General features: G+C 43.4%; 1 long non-coding RNA gene across 1 annotated transcript in view; it reads right to left on the bottom strand.

The window, feature by feature from the left end:
• The window catches only part of LOC146859900 (uncharacterized), a 126,488-nt gene extending 116,151 nt beyond the window's left edge, over nucleotides 1-10,337 (bottom strand). Inside the window, exons 1-2 of the long non-coding RNA XR_014979066.1 lie at nucleotides 10,216-10,337; nucleotides 9,712-9,747 (exon numbers count right to left, since the gene is read on the bottom strand). This is a non-coding gene — a long non-coding RNA (uncharacterized LOC146859900). The remainder of the gene's footprint in view (nucleotides 1-9,711; nucleotides 9,748-10,215) is intronic.
• Between the last annotated feature and the right edge of the window lie 7,186 nt (nucleotides 10,338-17,523).

Here is a 17,523-nt window from a genome sequence, read left to right as displayed (position 1 = left end):
TTGTGCCAGACCTTGATGGTCTAGACATGGTGGCGGCTGCCGCAACCTTTGGTGTAGATAATCATTGTGCTATGTTACAGGATCTACAAAAAGCTTGTGACTCACAAGCAAGAGCCCAGTTGCCCTCTTCCATGAATCCAGCGGTGCTGATTCCCGTTTCTGGCTGGCTTCCAAAAGTTGGAGATCTGGTCCGAGAAAAGGTGGAGAACAAAAAAGAATTTGGTCCATCCTACCGTGCACCAGTCAGAGTCCTTGGTTTGAAAGGCACCCACACTGATCCGACCTCCTTTACCTGGTCGTAGGGAAAATCTGTACATTTCGATCGAACATGTCAAGCTACACCATATGGCCGATACTGAATAGTATGCATCCAAGCATTCTACGTCGAGATCTTTCACCGACTCAGATGGCTCCTGTTTCTTCGGCTACTGAAGCCCACTGAAGGCGAGATGGAAACGTCAAATGATTTATTGCCGGTTTTTCCTTCTACATCTACAGATATTGTTATGCTTCTCCTCCAGTTCAAGTCCTAATTGACATTTCTGAGAGTACCATACCTGAACCATCCGATGCAGCACATTACCCATTGTTTCAGCTGGGGTCCAGTGGTTATTATATGGACCACACTTGTTTTTCCTCGAACTCATCTTCCTCATCATCTGTGCCAGAGACCCCTACCCGTTCCAGAGTTTTCATTTCCTGGTTCAAAAAGACTTACTTGGTCCCGCCCAGGACATATATCTGGATGGTGCTTACGATTATATTCCTCTTCATGTGGATCAGATTTGGGAATGTGTTTTTTCTACTCATTAATGGCCATTATTTACCTGAACGCTCTGCTGTGTACTTTGTTGACGGAGTTCTTGCACCTCATCCATCGTCACAGGTCATAAAAAGAGACCACAACTTTGTCAAATATATCAGCGTTCCCTGTTGTTGATGGCATTGTCTGGGATCAAGTATCATAAGATGTCCATGGCCCGACCAACATTTTTAACATTCCATATGTCTTCCACGTTTCCTTGCGAGATGTAGTTTTGCCAGATTTACATTCAGATGACTGGGATGTTCCAGCCATTCATTCATTCATTATTCTCGGATTTAAAATAGTATGCTGCATTTGACACTGAAGATTTGTATTTGAATTCGACTAATTACGCAGATTTATTCTGTTATCAACATTATGGCGATCATTTTTTTACACCAGACCAAAACACAGAGACCGTTCTTTAACTATACCCAATGGGAGCATCGCCCAACACTGTTACAGGGTAGTTTGAAGACCCAGCAAAGTAAGTCTATGTTTTTCTGCTGGTTACAATCTGTCTGACCCACAGTCCTATATTTATAAATTGAAGATGCCGCCCCAAACTAAATTCATGTTAACACACACTAAACTGGTTTACTACATGTCCTTCAGGAACAATTTGTCCTTGAAGGGTTATGAGCATTGGAAAGACAATTGTTTTAAAATCCATCTGGGGCACTAGAGATTTGTAAGTGCAGGGCTTTGAAGCTTTGCATCATGCAAGTCGGATACAGTCTCAAATCTTATTTTTAAATGACAGTACCACATTCTACTTGGTTTAGCCATGGCCAAAAAACGAAATATTCCCTCCATTCCATTATTGGCTCCATATGATACATGGCAAAAACACACTAACTACACAATTCAAGACATAGCTATCTTATTTCAAAATGGCACACTTAACTCTTCCAATATTGACCCCTTGGGATGGTTAGTGTGGCCGACAACTTCAAATGCATGTGAATTACGTTTTTTGACTACTACAAAAGGTTTTACACAAAGTAGACCTGATCCACGCTTCCCACATTCGCATACAGTTACCACATACTCTGTGGGTAAATTATGTCAGCAATGGCTGCAAAAATCTACGCAGTCTGTGAAACAAAACCTCTCCGCGTATAATGAATTTTGGAAGCTGTGGTGCGTCTCCGCCAGATTGACCAGGCTAATTTAGAAAAAGTCCTTGCAGCGGTGGAAAACTGCATTAATACACTGTCTTCCACCATATATACACTTTAGATAATATTGTATCTTCTGTCATCGACATTGTTCAACATGGTGTGTTTTGTATCATGGTTAAAATCAGTTGCGTTCTGTAATGCAGTTTGCTTGGACGTTGCAAAAACTCAAAAATGGAAAAGTACCATGGGATTATTTGAATGCTTCTGCACTGTTTTTGCCGTTTAATTTGACTGATACACAGAAACGATGTCCATTAAAGATGCCACTTATACATTGTTACATATTGAACAATTAGAACAGTTACTGTTTGGTGGCCGAGACTGATCCAGCTGTGTTAATACATGGGGTTATTTCACTGCATACCTCCCTTTTTCAGTTCACAGCTTCCGTTAAACATCATCCTGTTGGGAGATACAAGCCCCTCGGCAATAACTTTATTCACAAATTATGGCCATTACCTTCAACCTACAGACGTCAGCGAGCAGATAAGGAAGTTTTCCTCACAGGGGAGGACTGTGATTCCACAGTAGGACATTTCCTAGTCTGTAAACAAGTTTAACTCCACGGAGCCTGTATTGTTTTGGCCCCTAATCTGGCTTGTTTTAAAGAGATACCCCTGTCCCGGCATTTATTCCTGTATTAATTTTGCTTCCTAACGGTAGTTATCTCATTTTGAAAAACCACGATCACTGCTGTTTGAGAGCGGGCATCCCGTATATAGTAAGTTTCTCAACTAGTTACATGTTGCAGCAATGTCCTGTTTCCACCACCGCATGGGATTGTAGATAGTTCACTTTGGGCTTCCATTCCAATTTTGTAAACGAATTTCAATAAACGAATCAGACTCAAAGCACTATTGTTTCAACAAGAAGTAGCTCACATATTGGCTCGAAAGACCTTCGAATAGCAGGCGGCAAGAACTGCAAGCAAGATACACTCGATGCTAAACACAAATCTCCCACTCCATTTTGGATAGTTAATACACCAAATATTTAATGCGTCTAATAAGGTGGGCCTTGCTCACTTTTTTAAACTTGTGGGATCCGACCTGGTTTCTTCCTTTCATGCTTTTTTCGAGTAATTCGGTCCTTTATTCACTCTATTCTTACAGTGCCTTTGGAGGATTTCCCCTGGTGCTCCTGTTGGTTTGCGGCATGCTGGTTCTCCTAATGCTTTGCAATGGATGCTCACTCTGTGGAGTTGCCATACCCGGTCCAGTTGCAGCTGTACAGTGATCGAATGTGGCTCCTCTTTGGTTCCATGCCAGTGAAGTCATTTGCCATCGACTATTGGCTGACCTTCCGTTATGCATACTTCACCTGTGTTCCACTGCCCTTTCCGTTATGCATACTTCACCTGTGTTCCACTGCCTCTGGCACCAGTTTAAATGGGCCCTGGCTGTCTGCCTCTCCAATACCACATGTGCTACCCTGGATTGCGGTCTGTTAATGGGTCCGTTGAAGACCTATGACCAGGAATGTGCCATGGGTAGGCGACGGTTGTGCAATCCTTTGCTTGGACCAACGGCAGACTTAAGTACCTGTGCCAGTGACTCATTGCTCAGAGTTTCATCAAATTTGACGCAGGTTGCCCTGAGCTGCTCCTAACAGCCTCTGGGTATGAGGAGCATGTGTGCTTGTTCGATCTACTCAACTGGATGGCATACCTTTTTACAATGGAAGGAACAGACAACATTCTGGCATTCCGATTTTCCTGCAACATTGTTGTCTCTGACGACTAACCATGAATGGCTAGCATTTTTTGAGCGCCCGAATGACAAAATTTGTTTTTGAACAGTATAACCTGGCAGTACGAAAAGATTTTTTTGTTTGGGCTTCATAATTACACAAATAGGCCTTCTACTAAGATGCTTTGCATCTGCTTACCTCCGATTTTGTTTTTTGTATAGGGCTAACGCCCCAGCGAAGGGGGAAGGTGTCCCGTGGTCCATGGGGACATTGTCGTTTTTCACAGAGTTAGCATGAGCACGTTGCAGCTTGCCTGCTGCTTTTGCGCACATTACTATACGTCTTTATTTTTTGCAATATTTCAATAACTGCTTTCACATGAGAACTCACTGCTGTGTTCGCTCTCTGCATGTTCCTGGGATTTTGACTGAACATTATGTGCAAGGTCGAATAACAATGCCCCGTTATTTTGTTCTGGCCAGACTTTAGCCCTTAGAAAAAACATACAGATGCAGCGGTTTGGAAAAATGTACTTGGGTTTTTATTGGAATTCACGAATAGGTAACACTTGGAGAGGGACCTCTCCAGGGAGAAGAGCACCCATGATGTAGATCTACCATCTATAGGTTAAGGTATGGGGTCTCGCTGACAAAGCCCAGAGATCTTCGATTATATAATAATACTTCCACTTAGCAAGGGGAGGGAGGTTAGGCACTATCGTCCTTTCTCTATCGTCTTTCTAGGATAACATCTCCCTTCATGATTTATGAACTGGCTGCTATGCTGTCGATATTTGTACTATGCAATTTCCTGCTTGTTGTGGCACGTATACTGCATGTTAGGGCACGTTAGTTAAAATAAAAATTTTAAACAGTTTTGTGTCTCCATCAGATCTTACTGTGGACAAGTACAAGAGTAAAAGGGTATGTCTTGTTACCGTGATTCCTGATAAATCTCGAAGTGTTGTGTTCTGGGGTGCCTAATCATTTGTTTCTCTGTGAGTGAGTAGGAGAGCAAGTGAGGCACTATAGCTAGTCAGTGCGGAGTTCGTGGATACTGAGGTGGTGGAAGACTCAATACCTATACACCAAGGTCCCAAATTCCGGTCATAGTTCTGTAGTTGTGCAGAATCAATGCAACAAACCTTCACTTTTCCTACATGTTAGTCACCCCTAAGGTAGGCCCAAGGTACTCCTGTGGACAGGGTGCAATGTATGTGAAAGGTAGGACATGCCCTGGTGTATGTGGCATGTCCGATCGTGAAATACTGCCAATTTCGTTTTTCACTATTGCAAGGCAACCTGTTCCAATAGGATAGAATGGGAAGTTTGCTTATAACATCTTATAAAATAAATACTACCCCTGGGAACAAGGTAGGAAAATAAAGTTTAGTATGCCTGAACTCAGAATGTTAAAATGCATCTTTTAGTGGGGGTAGATTTTACATTCTGTGTTTAAAAATACCACTTTTAGAAAGTAGGTATTTTCTTGCTTAGCCATCCAGTGTGCCTCTACCAGGATGTGTATGGACTGTCTGACTTTGGAGTGACAGGGACTAGGGATGTGCAGTGGCTCCAGGGAGTCTGGATGAGTCAGGCTGGGCTGAATAGACCTGGGCTGCATTTAGAGTAGGGGGGAGGAGATTTCCTTTCACCTGAATTGGCTTGGTCTGCCTTCCACAATGCTGTCTCCACCTCCTGCCAGGAATCTGCACAAGAGAGGACAGCTAGTTTTGACTGAGCACAGGGCTGCCACAAGAGAACATATATTGGGGCCCAGACCCCAGAACTTCCGGGAATCAAGAGGAACCTTTGCCAAGGAGAAGAGCTGGAGAAACGGATTAGGAATACTGCCCCTGTGCGGTTTGCTGTCTAGGGTTGGCCTATAGTGGCTACTTTCCTCCAAGGAAAGGGAAAAGGACTTTGCCGTTTGCTGTGTCCCCTGCTTGAGGAAGATCTCAAAGGGATTGAAACTGAACTTGCCTGCTGTTCTGAAGTCTCAGGGACACAATGACTTCACCACCAGCTCGCCTGAATTTCCTTGCTGGGAGTTCTGACCTGCTAAGAGATGCCTGCAGTTGTTTTGGACCTCTGGAGGCTGTTTGCCACTGGGAGCTGGAAAAGTAACGCAACTTCGATAAACGTGACGCATCCGTACCGGTTTCCGACGCATCGACAAAAAAATCGTCGCAGAGCCTACCGCAGCTTGAGAAATCACCGCACGCTGCATTGAGTGCACCGATCCCTGAATTGCGAAATCACCGCACCAATTACGATGCAAGGCCTGCTGTGCAGCTGCAAGAACCCACGCATCGCCCCAGAGCATGGCGTCGCATTAAGGCGCCAAGTCTGTCGCATCGTTGGGAGACGCAGTAAGAAACCGACGCAGTACCTCCAAGCAGTAAGAAACAGATGCACTCCTCGCCAGTAAGGAACCAACGCATCACCTCCGCTGTGCAGCAGTAAGGATCCGACGCATCGCCTTCCCTGTGACCCTTTTTATTTGTGTGCGTGATGCATCTGAGGTACTTTGTGTGGAAAGTGTTGCATCTGCAATTTGCTATGAACTGAACTATTTTAACCATTTGAGAATCATATTTATATTACTGCATGGTGGATTTTTGTCGTTTTGGTCTGGTTTGGTTTAGATAAAAATTACTTCTTTTTCTAAACTGCTAAGCTATCAAGGGGGCGAGCAGGGGTTATTTTAGAAGTGTATCCCCCTGACTAGGAAGAAGGGTCCCTACTTGGACAAAGGCACCTACCTCCACCAGCAAGAGACCCCAATTTCATAGGTTTATACTACATTTTTTACAATGTATTCACACCTTTTCCAATTACGGAGGTGCATAAGTAATATGAATTTTAAGGTGGTGTGTACGTATAAATGTGAGTAATCAGTGTGGCATAATAATTTTAAAGTGATGCATAAATGATAAATTAAAAATATATTTATAAGTTTAGAAGGTCTAATGTTTGTGTAGTTTAGGTTGGGTTTGTAAAGCAAACATAAATAAAGTTCCTAGCTATAACAACTTCTCCTTAACCTTTTCTTTTATTTATATATATTCCAAGAGCAACTTTTAAATTCCAGAATTAAAACACGCACTCCAAAATTGCTGCATACACCATCCTGAATACCCAAAGCGTTTCAGCGGATAACCGCTTCGTTCATATGTGACAAAGTGATTCATACCTTTAAAAAAATCTAACGCTTAAGTGATCAACATAGTCTAAATACAACAGAATTAAAATAAAACCACCATGGTGGCCACTTTATAATAAACAAACCATTGCACAAAAGTCATCCTAAAATACATGTCTAGATTGTCCCACCACAAAACAAATGATTCTAAAACAGAAATTTCAACTCCGTTGTGTATTTCACATCAAAATACAGCATGAATGTATCACTTTCCACATAGCTGTATGCAAGGTTCTAGGCAAATCCTTCACAGGATGAAATATAATTAACATGAAGAAAAAGAAAGAGACAAAGGAAGACAAACTGGGTTTAACGCGTTAACAACCCTCAAGGATCTGCAATGTAAATTATCCTAACATAGCCTTAGTCCATTGTGTGGCACTCTCTAGTAGCAGTACACAATTATGCCCAAGTAGGCAAAGAAGAAGTTGGAAGAGAAAAAGGGGGCAAGGAAATTCAAAACCAACTTGTCACAAAGATTCCAAACTCCAAAGCGAGTGACATACAGAGACTACTGCAATACAAAAATCGCTCAACATACCTGGGCACCATATAGGCACTGAATAGTGGAGGTAAACATTCCTGCCCAAGTGAGTAGATACATTATAAGCTCGTCAGAAGTAACATACCACCCACCTTTATTTGCATTTTAATAGAAAAATACCATCCCTTCAATATTTAATATTGTTACCTGTTGACCCCCAATCCCTTAATTTTATCAAAAAAATGTATACGTAACAAAATGTTGTTCCTAGCTTTAGATGAAAACCAGCTCATACAGTCTTCAATTATTTACTAGTCATAATTAAAGGAAAAAGTAAAAACGCAATTGATTAAAAACCTCTAAAAGCAATGTGCACTAAAAGGATGTAACAAGGCAGAGGAAATTGAACATCCAAAATCACTCTGTACAATAAATAGCAAGATAATTACTTAGCCAAGACAGGTTTCTCATTACAAAGACATGGTAATGGAAAGCCCAAATGTATGTTCAAATCCTCATCCATATTCAAACCCTTCACAACTGCATCTAGTTCCTGAATATATTCAGATTCCAGGCATCTTAAGGAACATTCATTGTCACCACCTCTCTAAGTTGCCGGTATACTGTCAGTAACAAAGAATTTTAGCAGCCTATTATTGCCATCATGGAATTGTTTGAAATGTCAGGCTATAGGGTAGCGTTTATCATCATGGTAAATGGATCTGTGGTTTTCCAGGATCCTCTTTTTAACTGAGTGGTCGTGCTCCAGAAGTACCATTTTTCACATGGGCAGATTAATACATAAATGACAAAATCAGAAGAACATGTTCAGTATTTGTTAATAGTTCTTGTTGCATCCAGTAAAGATTAATGGTATTCACTAATACCCGAACTATCCCTTTTGTTAGTGGTTCAAGTATGGTTAAGGGAGACCACCCGCATCGCACTTCCCACCTGCTTTCAATCCACCCATAGTGGAGGCATAGCCTCTGCTGACACGTATTCCTATTATGCAGCTTCACAACTACTGATAATCAATGAATGGTGGTGTGGCCATTATGGGGCCCGGCATACGTAAATGAGAAAAGGACAAAACTTCACTTTTTGACTACTTGTAGGATGATGCAAAAATAGACCAATTTCCCCCTGCCGCACATCAACACCTGGTGAGGCTCACAATGACGTATGGATTGGTTGGACAAACTCACAAAGTTGACGCCATTATGGCCTGGCACAGTTCTGCAATAGGTGACTCACCTGGAGGGGTTTGGACAATGGAAAGTGATAGGCATCTCGACCCTTGGCAATGTCATGGGAGGCATAGTCCTGAAATCCTTCTAGGAACTTCAATGGGACTATCAACTACACTGCAGCCATTTTCACCAATACTAACTACTAAGACACACCATCACTCCATACATTAAACAACTTGACACACTCCCAGATTCCAATCCCCTGGAGCACAAACTACTGTTAGGGGACTGGGGGGGGGGGCCTGCTGTGTGCCTACTACACAAGACATCGCCTATGGCGTACGGGGGAAGTGGATTCCCTAGCATGCTTTAGGTGTCAGACAACAGATGGCATATTCATCCGTATTGTGTGAGGATGCCCAGCATTGGATCATTTCTGGCAGTGTGTTACCGGCTGCATTGTTGAGGTTCTCTTGTGGACCATTCCATTAGACCCCAGACTTCACCACTGGAAAGAAGAACATTGCTCAGGCATGGAAGTCAGAGAGCCCACACTCTATTAAGGTGGGGAAAACCGGTCTGGATCACTGTATGGGGCTCGAACTTCTGGTGTTCCAGGCGAGGGGATGCCCGAACAAACATTTCAAAATATGGCAGTGGTAGGCCAATTACAGGGGTATAGTGCTGACACCTGTTTGTTCCAATCACTCTTGCCTGGATGACAAGTTTAGAAACTATGTATTCTGTGATGTGGCCAGGGCAATCAGCTGTATACTATATAGCTTTGGGGATGTGGGGGACGGTGTGGGGAAGGGAAAGGGGTGGGTGGCTAGTTCTGCTTGATTTATGTTAGTATCTTGAGTTTTTTACTGCAGAGTATGCTCTAAAAAATATAATAAAAAACCCACCAAAATGGTGGGGTAAATTTAAATATATACTGTTCCTATTATCCTATCAATTTCGTCACCATGTTTCCGCCCCAAAAATAAGGCCTATAGAGGTCCATGGCTTTCTTCAGGACAAAAACATTACCCCAGCAAATATATTTTATTCTGTTACTGCCTGCTCACCTTCCCTAATGAGGAGGGGGGGGAGGGGGGGTGGGGGAGAAGGGAGGGACAAACGCACACATTCATTTATATGAAGGCTTACCAGCCCACTCGATAAAGGAAGGTTCAAACCGGGTTCCTGTAAGAAAAAACATGACATTTTTTGTCAAATGCATACCTACTGAACTCAATATCCACAGTGAATGGGAGGCTTTTTGTTTTTCCATATGATTTTCTATTGTTGTAGTACACATATTACGAAATCACGAAGTATATACTTAGTCATACCTCAGGTGTAAGTCATGATTTCATTCTGAGAGTAAAAACGTGAATTGTGTCAAAGTCACTGTTATTTATACGGTAGAGATATGGAGACATACAAGAACAAGATATATTGGTGTGAAGACACATGACGTAGCTCTTCAAACAGTCTCTCTTACCCTGTCACAGAATCTTTTAAAGCAAAATGGGGGGAGGAGGGGGACACACCCCTGTAGTTACGCACTGTGAGAACGTAGCCATGATATACATGAGGTAAACTGTATGAATTAAAAAAAAACAACACAAGAATGAACAAAGTGTGCAGATATTTCCTCGCTTGGCTTACATTTTCAAGGGTGATGTGCTGCCCCGCACAAAACTTGACTCTGTTCTTGTTGACTCCGACACGAGAGCAAGATGCGCAGCTTCTCTTTTTAAAGCCTGCTCCCTCCCCGTGATGGACGCCAGCTGCGCATGTGTGGTTTCGTCATCGTGGCTACTCTATAGCGTCATTACCTCAACTGGGGAAGCGTGCCTCCGAGGAGTCTGGGAGTTGCGGTCCATTCTAATTAGAGAGCGGCACCGCAATTTAACTGAATAGTTGTTTAGCTATAAAAGCAAGATAAGGAACTTGTTTATGCTATTTAACTTTAATAAGTGAGGAGGATAGCATTTGTAAAACAAAATATATTAGAAAAAAATAAAAGTTGCTTTGATAATTCAGTTGCAGACACTTAGATCAGTAATTGATCATAACACACTTGGGCATTAGCGCTAGCCAAAATGAGAGTAATACCTCGCTGTTCTGTCCTTTTTTTCGATTATATTTGTATATCTAAAAAGCTGCATATCCATGGCAGAAGTGTGTTATGAGTCAAAATGGTCGCACGTGGTTATCCTGGAATAATTTAGTTTGTTTACATAAATTATTTTTTCCTGAAGTTTGTAAATATCAACATTAAATTATCATATGCTATACAAAAATCTGTAACTTGACAATAAACTACTGTGAGTCTCACACCTCAACAAAATCATAAGCAGTTCAACTGATTCCATAGTATTTCATCGTTTAAAATAAACCCTTTTTGTGAGTGTCAAGCCTTTACACCCATCTCTGCTCACGTTCTAATAATGTTTTTTGAATGTCATTTCTTGCCAATGTACTGATGTCCTCTGTCTAGGAAGTGTTTAATTAGTTTTGTGGAAACCCTTTTATAGAAAATGTTGCTGTGATGTTCACTGATGAGAACTCTGACTTTTTTTGATACCATACCTGCATATCATAGTTTACATGGACACACTATAAGATACATTATGTTGTTAGAGTTGCAGTTATTGTGTGTCCTCTATTCTCATCGCGTGTGTAAATTAATTTCTAGGGAAGTGGCGTGTTTTGTCAGGGGCCACACTGAACATTGTCCACATGTGAAATGCCCCATTACCTTAGGGAGGCCCCACAGCGTATATTGGTGCTCTGTGGCATTCCTTCTTGGCCTGGTATGTATTAGCAGGTCCCTAATATTAGTGTTAAGCTTAAAAGAAGCCCTACCAGAGACTCACCTACTGTAACACCTACCCACTAGTGACTGACTTATAAAATAAGGTCAGCTGGTTTAAGGGCTCTGGGTAGGATTCATACACATGTGTAGAATGAGCAAGTAGGACGATTGTCTTATTATTTATGTGGATTTCATTTTGGATATAGTGTTATACATGTGTACATTGTGTTTTTAATGTAACTTCAGATTTGCAAATACTTCAAAGACAAATGCCACTGCCTTAATTATACACTTCCAGACTGGAATTACAATATAAGGTCTGTTTTGACATATCAGGATTTGGAAGATTTTCCTGAACCAGCCCTGAATAACCATTTGCCAGAAGAAATAAATTATCAGCCTAACTGGTAAATCTTTTTCCATAGTCTAGGGTCTCCTAGTTTGTACTCAGTACTTTTGGGGCACTCCTCAGGGCTTGTCACATCATCGTATTGAGTTACTTCCTGGGCCAGAGGAGGATTGATTTGCTGAGGAATCTGAAGGAGAGAGTTCCCTGAATATCTGGCTGACTAGTCCTGATTTAGGTGTCCTAGGTTTTATAGACACTTGTTGCGCATAGTCACCCAGCAAGTGGTGAAAACCTGGAAATCTGGGAAATATAGGCAAGGAGAATGGTCTGCTGTAGTGCACCTTGGCAAAAAGAACACATGATGAATGGAATGCTGAACAAATCAAACATTCACCCCCAGTCCCAGATCTGGGTTTAATCCATCCTTTATTTGCTCACCACACCACCCCAGTTTGGACCCTGCCAAATGCAATCAGTCTTGATCATCCTCCTCTCAATAAGAATAGTCCAGCCCAAACTTGCCAGCCAAGTCCTCTCTGGACTGGAAACAAACATCCTGGGACCTGTTTAGGCTATCACTTTTCATCAGCCAGGCTAGCTTGAATCCAGTGGCACAGCGAGCAAGGGTCCACGTCTGGGCATACTCATCTCACTAAGAGAGAAAAATGCTGTGCAGCAAAATAGTGGACAGAATGCAGAACAAATCAAAATGTTCCCCCAGTCAAGAGATATGGGTTAAATCCATCATTCTTTTGTTCACTATGCCACCCAAGTTTGGACCCAGCCAAACTGCACATCATTCTTGACGCTGCTCCCCATGCGAACAGCCCTGCCCGGATTGCCAGGCCAGGTCCTCCCTCTACCAGAAACAAGCTTCCTGAGATCCGATCTCGGGGTATCTATGCTAGCTTGAATCCAGTGAGCAAAAGAATGATGGATTAAACCCAGATCATTGTGACTGGGGGTGAATGTTTGCATTTTCCAGCATTCCGACCATCAATTGTTTCTTTTGCATATGTCGCCCTAAGTGGGAAGGGTATGCCCAGACGTGGGTCCCATGCTCACTACACCACTGGATTCAGTCAAGCCTGGCTGATGAAGGGCGATGCCCTTAAACCGGTCCCAGGAAGCTTGTTTCCGGTCCAGGGAGGACCTGGTTTGGCAGTTCGGGCTGGACTGTTCCCACAAGGAACAGCGTCAAGACTGATTTGCATTTGGCTGGGTCCAAACTGGGGTGGTGTGGTGAGCAAAAGAATGATGGATTAAACCCAGATCCTTGTGACTGGGGGTGAATGTTTGCATTGTCCAGCATTCCATTCATCAATTGTTTCTTTTTCATATGTCGCCCTAAGTGGGAAGGGTATGCCCAGACGTGGGTCCCATGCTCACTACACCACTGGATTCAAGCTATCCTGGCTAATGAAGGATGATGCCCTGAAACTGGTCCCGGGATGCTTGTTTCCAGTCCAGGGAGGACCTGACTTGGCAGTTCGGGCTGGATTGTTCCCACAAGGAACAGGGTCAAGACTGATTTGCATATGGCTGGGTCCAAACTGGGGTGGTGTGGTGAGCAAAAGAATGATGGATTAAAAGCAGATCCTTGTGACTGGGGGGTGAATTTTTGCATTGTCCAGCATTCTGTCCATCAATTCTTTCTTTTGCATAGCATGAATTCAGTGGCACAGTGAGCACGGGGCCCAGATTTGGGCATAACTGTCTCACTTAGTGTGACAAAAACAAAAAGAACAAATGGTCTCTATGCCACTGTGGTCAAGCTGGGGAGCAGGGTCAAGACTGATTTGCATATGGGTGGGTACACCTATAATGGCATGGTGAGCAAAAAAACGATGGATTTAGGCCCAGATATCTGGGAGTGAATATTTAATAATGTTCAGCATTCTGTCCATCAATTGTACTTTTTGGATTTGTCGCCCTGAGTGGGACGTTTATGCCCAGATTTGGGTCCTGTGCTCACCATGTCACTAGAGTCAAGCTTGTCTGGCTGATGAGCGGTGATACCCCAAAACTGGTCCCAGGATGCTTGTTTATGGTCCAGGAATGACCTGACCTGGCAGATCAGGCTAGACTGTTCCCATGGGGAGCAGGGTCAAGACTGATTTGCATATGGCTGGGCCCAAACTGGAATGGCATGGTGAGGAAAAAAAACAAAGGATTTAGGCCTAGATCTCTCTATTGGGCTTGATTGTTTGACAGTGTTCAGCATTCTGTCCACCAATTGCTTTTATTGCAGTAGTGGACCTCGGGGCTGCATCACCGGGGTTAGACAGGAAGCACGTTCAGACCCCTACAACAACGTTGCTCAGTTCTGTATTTCTTGTTCACTGCACCTCCCTAAGTCAGTCTTAGACTACTCTGCTTTGCTTTTCAGAGACCCGTGTGCTAAAAAAAGGAATTCACCTCTAGTTGAAGGGTCTGCAATGTGGAGGCCTCATGACACCAGAATGGAAGACCCCCATTGAATTGATTGGGCCTCATTCCTTTTTGACTGCCCTGGGATTTCAGTAATGGGATATCTCACACTAATCATTCCACATTGGAAGAGATGGAAGGCAGAACCCTCTCGCCTTATGTTTTCTAATTCTGTGAATTAAAAGAAAAACAGAATAAACAGTGGAATTTGTAAGAGCCCCACACTAAATCGAGAAAGCAAGGGATGGAGCAGTGGCACACATCTGCACTTGCGGAGGGCAGAACCTCACATTTTATGATCATGTTTCCATGAAATATATTCAGCTCTGTTTACTAACCATTCACGCAGTGTAGCAAGGCAGCGTGCTGTGCTGCGTTGCGTGAAAGGGTGAGACCATGGGATTAGATGAATCTGTTCATAGGGAGCCCAACTCAGCAAAATGAGGTCACTCCCGCGAAAACGTCTGAGAGTGTGCCGAGATCTTTTAGAAATGTCCATGGGTTGTGTAAGAATGTTGCTTCCTTTTACCGCACTTGCGTATCAGTGGCCATTTTGGTTGCCTGCCACGCTCATAACAGAGCTTTGAAAGATGCTTTAGGAAGTAGTTTGAAATTGAATTGAAATTTTTATTTTTATTAGCGTAAATGCAGTTTTTTTTATTTATTTCCGTACCTATATTTGTTATACAAATATTACACTCAGCAGCTTAAACTATATAGCAGCTGCCATTTGGAACAAAGCTCTGAAACATGTGTCTGAGGAAATATGAAGTTACGCCATATGACACTTTAACCTCTGCCTATGTCTTTCTTTTAAAAGAGATTGCAAGACAATCCAAACAAGGGCAGAAACAATTGTAGCTGTCTATTTGGCAAACATGCACCTTCTGTTCCTGGAATCTAATTGCTGCCTGGGTTTAATTTATTGCAATTAAGACTTATAAAGCACTCCTATACCAAGGTGGGTGGCCTGGCGTTAGCCAAATCAATTGAGAGGAATCATTTTCACAGACTGGAAAATAACCAAGTTTTCTGACCTTTGCGGAAAGGCAGTACTTGATGAATCAACCGGAGGTGAGATGGTAACAGGTTCCATACTCTAGCTGCAATGGCATAAAATGCTGTGCCCCAGATTTGACCCTGGCAGACTTTGCAGCTACCAAGAGGCGGGCTGCTGAAGCTCTGAGATACTGATCAGGACAGGGTGACAGTGATGAAATGTATTCTGCAAACAGATGGGCCTTAAGCTGTGAAAGCCTTCACAGGCAACACACATGGCTCTAAAGTTATTGTTTTTTGACGCTGGTAAATCGTGTAATTATCTTAGAGCCTGGGAGGCTGTGGAATGCTTACGGTGACTTAGGGCAAACTGTACATGCCAGTCCCAGGTAGGGAAATGCAGAATAGCCCACAAGAACACAGAGAAAGCTCCCTGTACATCGGGGTACTATTCTCTGCTCTTCTCCGTCTTGGACTCCAGGAAACAGCCAGGCTCCCCTGACCAATCACAACGCTGCAATGCAGCATTATGATTGGTGAGCACCCAGGCTCCCCTGACCAATCACAACGCTGCAATGCAGCGTTGTGATTGGTCTGAGCGCCGTGGTCCGGTGCTTAGCGAGGGACTGGGGCACTGGGCATGCTCTCCATGCAGGCTTTAATATAGTCTGCATGGAGAATAGGGAAAGTGGGCATGACTGTTTCGGGTGGCCTGAGAGGGCCAACCAAACAGTCATTGTGCACTCAGGAGGGTTCCACCACTCTTCCCCTGCTCTGCAGCCCCGCCCCCTCGCGCAAAGCTACTGCAGCAGGAGGACAAAAGAAAACGATAATAACATTACATTGTTATCATGTTATTTTTTCCTTTTTATGCTGCTGCAAGGCTGTGGGGCGACGCTACTCTGCCTTAGCGAAGGAGCCGCCCCTGACCCTCCTCCTTCTAGTGTAGTGTCAAGGCAGGGCTCTCGCCAGTGGCTGGTACACGGTCATGGGGGTCTTCCTGACCTCAGAGCCTGCAATTTCCTTCGCCTTGCTGTGTGGCGCAGACATCCATGTGCAAGTGTATGGGCCGACATCCCCCCGTTTGCTGTGCTAGGCAGTATGAAAGAGACCTATAAGAGCTGAGAACATCCCCAGGAAATACTAGCGGACGAGCATCTCTGAAACATCAAAGGGTAGCGCTTAAAAGATTAAAATGGAACATCAAGAGAGATGGTGAGAACGAAATCTGGGCAAAACTCTTATACGACATAAACAGTAACAAGAGTGCCTTGCTTCTGGAAAACAGTTATCGGGATTATGCGTCCACAACACAAAGGCATAGGATCTCACATCTCCGAAGCGATTTGGATAAAATATCTCTCCTGCCACTTCAACGACGACATAGAAAACGCAGGAGTCCAAATGGTCACCAGCTGGATTCCAGAGAGACAACCGGAAACAAGCGCTTCAGAGAATTGGGAGCAAGTCTATCCAGACACAAAAATTAATCCTTTGAGGGCATCGAGGCGCCAGCTGTCAGACTTTATTAAAAAACAGATAGCCAAAGGCAGGAAAGAAGGTGCCCCGGGACCGAATGGCATTCCACCTGCCCTCTATAAAGCAAAGAGCAATGAGTGGGCGGATATCCTGCAACCCTTATTCCTGGAAATTAGGCTTATAAACAAAATTCCAGAATCCTGGAGGGGCTCTACAATAGTCCCAATCCACAAAAAAGGAGACAAGGCTGACCCAAACAACTACCGCCTAGTAGCTCTTATTGACAACAAAGCTAAATATTTTGCAGGCATCATACTAGAGGAGCTAACACTTTGGGCTGAGACAAACCAGGTAATACCGTTGAACCAGACCGGCTTTCGTAAAACGACGGGAACATCAACAAACATCCTTGCAATCTCACTAATAATTGACGCAGCAAAAAACATCTAAGATTCTTCTACATTTGTGTTACATCGATTTTAGCGCTGCCTTTGACAATGTAGAGAGAGGTAGACTGTGGGGGAAACTGGAGCGATGGGGCATTCCATAGACCACTCTAAATATGCTGATGCTCTTATACACGGATACCTGGGTGCAGGTGAAACTAGGTGGTGGTACTCACCTGTCCACAAAAGTACCCACTACAAAAGGATTGAAACAGGGATGTGTGCTTACACCAACCCTGTTCAACCTTTTCATGGCGGACCTCCCAAAAGTGCTTGACGCCTGCAATTCCCACTCACCAAGGGTAGGTGGGAAAACCTTAACCAATCTTATGTATGCAGATGATGTAGTGCTGCTCAGCCACACTTACATCGACCTTCAACGACTACTGACTGAAATGCAGAAATATGCTACAGAAAACAACCTAAAAATAAATCTTAGCAAAACACGGACA

This window comes from Triturus cristatus, chromosome 3_1 (assembly GCF_964204655.1).
Source record: "Triturus cristatus chromosome 3_1, aTriCri1.1, whole genome shotgun sequence".
In the NCBI taxonomy this organism is placed as follows: domain Eukaryota; kingdom Metazoa; phylum Chordata; class Amphibia; order Caudata; family Salamandridae; genus Triturus; species Triturus cristatus.
This window is presented reverse-complemented; position numbering and strand designations above follow the sequence as displayed.